This window comes from Camelus bactrianus, chromosome 2, assembly GCF_048773025.1.
Source record: "Camelus bactrianus isolate YW-2024 breed Bactrian camel chromosome 2, ASM4877302v1, whole genome shotgun sequence".
Classification (NCBI taxonomy): Eukaryota; Metazoa; Chordata; class Mammalia; order Artiodactyla; family Camelidae; genus Camelus; species Camelus bactrianus.
Window position 1 is genome coordinate 115,004,470 of NC_133540.1, and position 7,793 is coordinate 115,012,262.

Here is a 7,793-nt window from a genome sequence, read left to right on the forward strand (position 1 = left end):
TGAAGGAAAGCATAGCATTTATTTCAGGGTGCCATGCAAGGAGAAGGTGCAGTTAATGCTCAAAAGACCCAAACTCCAAGATGGCTTTCAGGGGAGGGTTTCTAAAGGCAACGTTTGGGATAAGGGTTGCAGCTCCTGGACTTTCTTCTGATTGATTGGTGGTGAGATAACAGGGTGATGTTTCAGGAATCTGAATCATCAATCTTCTGGTTCCAACGAGTCTGGGGTCTATGTGCTTGTGGTCAGCAACATCCTCCGCCTGGGTGGGTGGGGGACCCTTAGCTTCTGCAGAACAACTCAGTGATATGCCTCAGGTTGCTCTGTATGTGCCCTGAAGAGGAGCTAGGACTCTGTTCTGTCACTGAACTACTGTGCAAGCTAGCGTTCTTTTCTTGCTTGACTGCCTTTCCTTTGTTTCTACAATTCCTCATTTCCCTAGTTAATAGCTGCTTGAGTTTTTTCTTTGGGACCTAAGGAAGCCCTAGGAGACTAAAGCCATTTTCTACAGATAAGAAATTGCGAACACAGAGGGGCTTTTGAAGACTGGAGGGCTTGGTTTTAACAGGACATCTGAAAACAAAGCTTAAAGCAAATACCTAGAGAGAGAATGTTCAAGTGAAATTGATCACAGAGAACATGCTTGTAAAGCAATTTCTGGGACGAGAATTCTAGAGGACATACTTCAAGAAATGCTCACCTGAACACTTAATAGGAATGTTCTTTTAGATCGGAGTGCACGTACAATGAATCAAACGATCAGATGTTTATTTACCTGTCACGTCATTATGAGAGATATATTCTTAAGTGTGTTTCTCTGTGGATAATATACACACATGCATACACACACATAAAATAGAGAAATGGCTTTACTAACATCATTAGGCGTGGTTTACATATGGCAATTTTCCGTGAAATTTCGGAAATCATCTGATTACTGTGGTCACCGCTTAAAGAACTGTAATATTTGATTATGAAGTATGTTTCAGAATTTATTTCAGGTACTAAATTTATCAGTTGGCTATGGCCTACCTTGTTTTTGCTTTTCTTTTCTCCTACACTTTCTTTTTCTTTTCCATATTTGAAAAAAATAAAAAGATTATTGCCAAGCATTCACTTTCTTTTTACTGATTAAGTAACATTCTGTTCTATTATTTGAAGGTGTTCTCATCTCACCCAACCTCTCTCTCTTCCATATGCCTTATTTCTTCACTTTGTTCTGCAACAGTAAGTCTCCAGTAAACACATTATTCTCAGAAACAAGACTACATCATCAGGGTTACTCGTGACAAACAGAAAACAAATGAACATACCCAAGCTTAAGCTCGATTAGATCCACAGGGAGAAATCAATGACATGGAAAAGAACAAAGTTACAGAGGAATGAGGTTGTATCTTCCAACTTGTGCACAAAGGAGCATGAAAAGAAAGCAAACGCTGGATTACAAGACCAAGTGGTTGCCAACACACGAAAAGTAAAACACAAAATGAAAGTAATTAACTGGATAATTGGAGCAAAACCAAACAATTTTGCCTCAATTAAATGGTTACTTCCCTTGAAAGTAATTTTGGACTTGAGTTATCCTGAATGGTTTGATAAAATTATTCATAAATCTATTGCAGGAGCTGGAAGGGTACTTTATTGTCTCCAAGGGCCTCTCCGGAAATGAAATGACATTATTTTTCAAACAGAGGAAATGACAGGCGGGAAACCTTGTCTATTACTGACCATATGGTTGTCATCTTAGTTACTTTATCCTTGGCCTGACTATTTCTCAGTCTCCGCCACTATGCCTTCTACCCCTAGCAGTTTATCCTCTGCCCTTCCTATATTCATCTTTTGGGAAATCTGGAGATCTGGATATTCTCAGCAGAGTTCTGCAAAATTCAACTGATTTTTTTTTTTTTTTTTTGTTATTTGAATTCTGTTTGTCCAACACATCTGGCCATCAGTAATAATGAGAAACAACAGTTATTGGTTTTTCTGCTCTGGACTAAATGCAATAAGCATAGCTCTAGTCCATACAGAAACAATCCAGATGATAATTATTATCGTAATTTTGCAGACAAAGAAATGGAGGCCCCCAATAACACAAATAACTTAACCTGACATCCCATGGTTAGGCTGAGATCAAGTTGGAACTAATTTCTAGTTTTGGTCTGACCCTAAATCCCATGGCATTTCTATTGATACTATTTTCATATAAGTTCTAGGATATCATTAAAAAAAATCTTGGCTTGATCTGTTTCTCATAAGAGCAGGTGTAGAAAATTGAAACATTCATTTATTTGTAGGATCAATGGCCCTCAAACATTTTTTAACATGCTTGCATTAAAAATAAAAGAAGAACATTCCTCAATACATTTTTATTTTCCTTCATGCAGGAGCCAGAGAGATCATTTAAAAAGGTAAATCAGATTGTGTCATTACCTCACCTGCTCAGAAGTTTCCAATGACCTATCACACACTGACTAATATCCAAAATCCCAGCCATGCCAGGAAACCTCTCATGTGCTGGCTCCTCTCCTTCCGGCTGGCTCCTCCTCCCATCTCCCAAGCCCACACCACCCCCATATGATGTAGCACTTTTCTTTTCCTCAGACATGCCATGATATTTCATGTCAGAGGAACTTTTCCCATGGGTCACCCTTTTACTTCCTTCTGGCCTCTGCTGAAACCTTACACTTGGTCCTAAAAAGTAGCATCTTTGTCAACATCCCTCCACCATGGTCTACCTGCTTTCTCTGCCTTATTAGTTCTCATTGCACTTATCACTAAAATTAAATTACATATGCAATCGTTTGCTTCCCTATTTTACAAAACCTTGACAGAAAGGAGGTGTTTTATGTGGTGGATCTTTGTCTGTCTCTTTTATCACTGGCTCCCCAGAACCTAAAGTATGTCTCACACACAGTAATTGTTCGTAAACAGAAAGCTCTCTTTCCTTGTATTAAGTATTAATGCAACAATGCCTTTTCTCTTATTTTTAGATAAAAATCCTGAACATTCTAATATTATTTTTAATACTCCCCATTGGATTATCCCATATTTCCATGGGAAAGGAACAATTTATTTTGGAGAACACTAACTTGCATTATTGAAATACAATAAGCTAGTAATGATGTCCTCTTTCTCGTTCAATTTGGAAACAATTGGCAAGTAAATTTAAGTCAACAGATGAAAATTCAACCATCACCTTTTTTTTTCTTAATCCTAGAAAAGCTACACAGACAAGCCTGACTTGGATATGGCCAAATGGCTTGCTAAAGTTGCACTCCGGAAATAGGCAGTCATATTCAGTCTGACACAGGCTGAGGTGGACCACAGAGGTTTCCCTATCAAGTAATGGGTATACAGTTTAGAAGATGGAGAAGGACAGGAGAATAGACGCTTAACCTATGCAGGTAAGCTGATACCAAAGGTAAAGTAAAAAGAAAATTCTTGAGCCAGACACACCTTGACTTGACTCCAAACTTAGCAGTCAGGTAGACAATCCTTTTTTTTCCTGCAGAGAAGTCAGTGAGGAGGTGGAAAGAGTCTAGTCTTGTAACTATGGTAGAACTCTTTCCACATGGAAACCTAAAGCCAAGGAAAGGAAATTCTTCTCCTATAATACTACACTGGTTTGTGTTTCCTTAATTAATTTGAATTGAGTATCAGGCTTCTGCTTAACCAGAGTTGTGGACACTGCTCGCGAGGAAGGAGCTCAGTGCTCCCTCAAGACGGTCCTCCCTCATTCCTAAGGCAGCAGCACGCACACCACCAACAGCCGCTCCTTTGTCGATACTTCTAGAAGGGCTGTTACTGTGTTCCCCACAAGCCTCTAAAGTTTGATCTGAAAATTCATTGGCTTTTTTATTTCCCACTCCAAATCAAAGCTTGTTATGTTTCCCCAGCATAGATCCTCCAAGGCTATGCCGTTAGATTGAATGAGAGTATAAATATACTCTGATGACAATATTAGGAATTCCAGATTTTAATATAAATCCTCCTCGATATCAAATTTCTAGGGGGAAATTTAAAAATTAAGATGTGTATTAGCCTGCTAGTCTGCCACAACAGGATTTTATAGAATGGGTGGCTTAAACAACAAACATTTATTTCCCCTTGTTCTGCAAGTTGAAAGTTCAAGACCAAAGTATTTACAAATTTGGTTTCTCCTGAGACTTCTCTCCTTGGCTTGCAGATGAATGCCTGTTCTTGGCCTGTTCTCTGTGCGCGCCCATCCCTGCTGTCTCCTCCTCTTCCTACAGGGACACCAGTCATATTGAATTATGTCCTATAACCTAATTTATCCTTTAATACCTGCTTAAAAGCCCTCTCTCCAAATACAGCCACTTTGGGGGTTAGGGCTTCAATATATGAATTTCGAGGGGAACACAACTCAATCCAAGCATAGTCCAAAAATTAACATACTTCATAAGTAAAAAGACCAGAATTTTTACATTTCAGTTATAAAGGTAAAAGAAAAAAACCCCAAAACTTTCCAACTTCGTAAACTACTTTGTGGCAGGAGGCATTGTGAATTTCTGGATGAAGTCAAGGATCTTCTAGGAAATCGACTGAGTTGTATCTCACTGGGGAATGGTATACTTGGTTCAGGATTTTAGAATTTGTATTAATTCACCACCAAGGTGCAAAAAGCCAACACCTTACTAGAAAAATGTTACTACCCACAACTGGCGGCAAATCTACCAAATATTTAGTATAAGTCAAATATTAGTTTTTGAAGAAGTTATCTAAGACAAAATGAGGTATATAGAAACCAACACTTAGTGTTTTCAGAGGAAAAGTTTAACAGAAACTGAAGGAGCAAGATAGGTAGTCAGAGAAATTGCTGATTTAATCTTTCCCAGAAAGTTATTCTATTGCTGAAAAGAAAGAAAGAAATTTACCCCCAGAGAGGTTAAATTGTGTCCAGTATGTACTCTGTGGTGGCTGGGGATGGGGAGAGAGGAAGTAGCCTGTTTCGATGATCTCTGTGTACCTGTATTTCCTCTAATGGGGAACTTGATTTAAAGATTTTGTAAGATCCAGATAAAACACACGTGGCCAAGTACTTCTTGGGTAATGCTCTGTACTTTGTTACAACACCTCAAGAGGCTCGTATCAAGCTGTTTCACCATGAGCAATGCTAGGCTTAATCATTTAGTTAAAACAATGATGTCTAGTATTTGCATTTAAAAGTAAGCTTTCCTTTACAGTGAGGCATCATGTATTCATACCACTAACATACCCAGCCCACTTCTCTTAAAAAAAGTCCTACTAATTACAAATTTGCTTATTAATTTTTTTACCTTTCTCATCAGCTATAGTCGCCTTGAAATTTCTTATTTTGTGTGTTTCTGCCTTATCATTCCCGTTTTATTTTTGATTTGATTACTTAGTACTGTGTTTTTTTTTGATTGAATTGCAGTCAGTTACAATGTGTCAGTTTCTGGTGTACAGCACAATGACCCCATCATGCATATACATACATATTATTACTTTTCATATTCTTTTTTATTAAAGGTTATTATAATATGTTGAATATAGTTCCCTGTGCTATACAGAAGAAATTTTTAGAAATATATTTTTATATGTAGTGGCTAACATTTGCAAATCTCAAACTCTCAAATTTATCCCATCCCACCCCTTTTCTCCCTGCAACTATAAATTGTTTTCTATGTCTGCGAGTCTGTTTCTGTTTTGTAGATGAGTTCATTAGTGTCCTCTTTTTTACTATTTTTTTAGATTCTATATATGAGTGATATCATATGGTATTTTTCTTTCTCTTTCTGGATTACTTCACTTAGAATGACAATCTCTAGGTCCAATCCTTATTGCTACAAATGGCATTATTTTATTTTTTATGGCTGAGTAGTATTCCATTGTATAAATATACCACAGCTGCTTTATTTAGTCATCTGTTGATGGACATTTAGGTTGTTTCCATGTCTTGGCTATTGTATATAGTGCTGCTGTGAACACTGGGGTGCATGTATCTTTTTGAATTAGAGTTCCCTCCAAATGTATATCTAGGAGTGGGATTGCTAGATCATATGGTAAGTCTATTTTTAGTTTTTTGAGGAATCTCCTTACTATTTTCCATAATGGCTGAACCAAACTACATTCCTACCAGCAGTGTAGGAGGGTTCAGTGCTGAAACCTAAACTCAGAAATGGCATCCTCTCACCTCTTGAATTCATTAGAATTGAATTAATAAATCTAGCCTCCACTCAAGGCAAGGAGATTATACAAAACTATGAATACTGGGAGGTGGGGGCCTTTGGGGACTATCTGGGAGGTTATTTAACATAAGTGATTTGTCAGTTTATGTATGTCAGTTTATATGTATTTTTGACATTTTGCTTTTTATTTATACTTATAGAGTATTTTTGTTTTATAACTCACACATTTATTCTATATAATTTATTGCCTTCATTTTTCTATTGTTATTTTTTCCAAGCTTTTCAATTGGATATTTAATGAACATTCTTTCATCTTTTATTTCTATGGATATGAATATTTAAAGATTTGAGGTCTATGCTTGCTGCTTTACTTTATCTCACATATGTTATCTTATATATTCTTATGCATGGTATTTTCACTATCATCATTCTATAAAAAAATCTGCTTCCAGTAGAACTGTTTTTTGCACAACCCCCACCTGTCTCTGGTTTGTTACAGGCTTACAAGGGTGTCTTTCTGGTATAGCATTTTTTTTTTTATCCTTTACTTGTAAAGTGAAAGTTGTAGAATTCTTTCTTTTTTTTTAAGTTATAATTGGGAAGTTTGGGTAGAGTGACCATATGTCCTATTTTGTCCTAGAAAGTCTTGGTTCATTATTGCTGTCACAGTGCAGTTATTCATAGCACCTCCTTTACTCTAATAAAGATTTTCTTTATATCCAAGAGCATGCAATTATACCAACAGTGGATATTATTTGCCTCCTTGGGGGTGTGTGTGCGTGTGTGTATGTAAAGAGAGAGAGAGATTCCAACTTATTGAGGTACCATTTTCCTATAGATATAAGGAAACCAAACATCTTTGAAAAGGATCAAACTGAAAAACTTTCAAGAAATCATTTTCTGGGTAACCTCTGATACTGTTTTAAAAAGCTTTAACTAAACTTAATTTAGACTGTCCTGATTGAATATTCTTTAGCACTAATGAGTTCTAACATAAGTGGGAGTGTAAGAGGGTGATTAAGTTCATCAGATGAGACTCATAAAGACTTGGTTTTGAGGAGAACTGATACTGCCATTATCCCTGTGCCCTTTACAAGTTATTTCAACTCTGAGAATTAGTTTCCTATGACATAAATGTATAATAATTTCATAAGGTTGCTGTGATAGCTAGGTGCCCAATATATAGCAGAAGATAGCAATTTGTAGTTATTAGTTTCAACTATTCATATTATTGAATCAGAATTCTTTTTTGGAGTTTTTTGATTTGGAGATTTTGAAATATGATAGAAAGTAAATGCTTGTAAATAGTTTTTCTTCTGTTTTAATGGTTGTCATGAAAATGTTTTCTGTATCTGTTCTCAAACAGAGACAGGTTCTTAGTCCTTTTCTGACATGTCCTTATTTGTTTCCTGTATATGAAAGAAGTAAAGAAAATATAGCTGGAGAGGAAACCATAAACAATAAGCTGAAATTTCTGAAACATGCATATATTTTTGCAAACAAAACATGATTTTCAGTTGCTTCCTTGCTTTATACGTATGTGAAAGGTCACTGCAGGCAAACTAAAGCCCCCACTTGCCATGTCTTGTTCACGCTCTTTTTCCATGGGCCACAGTGTTAGTCTCA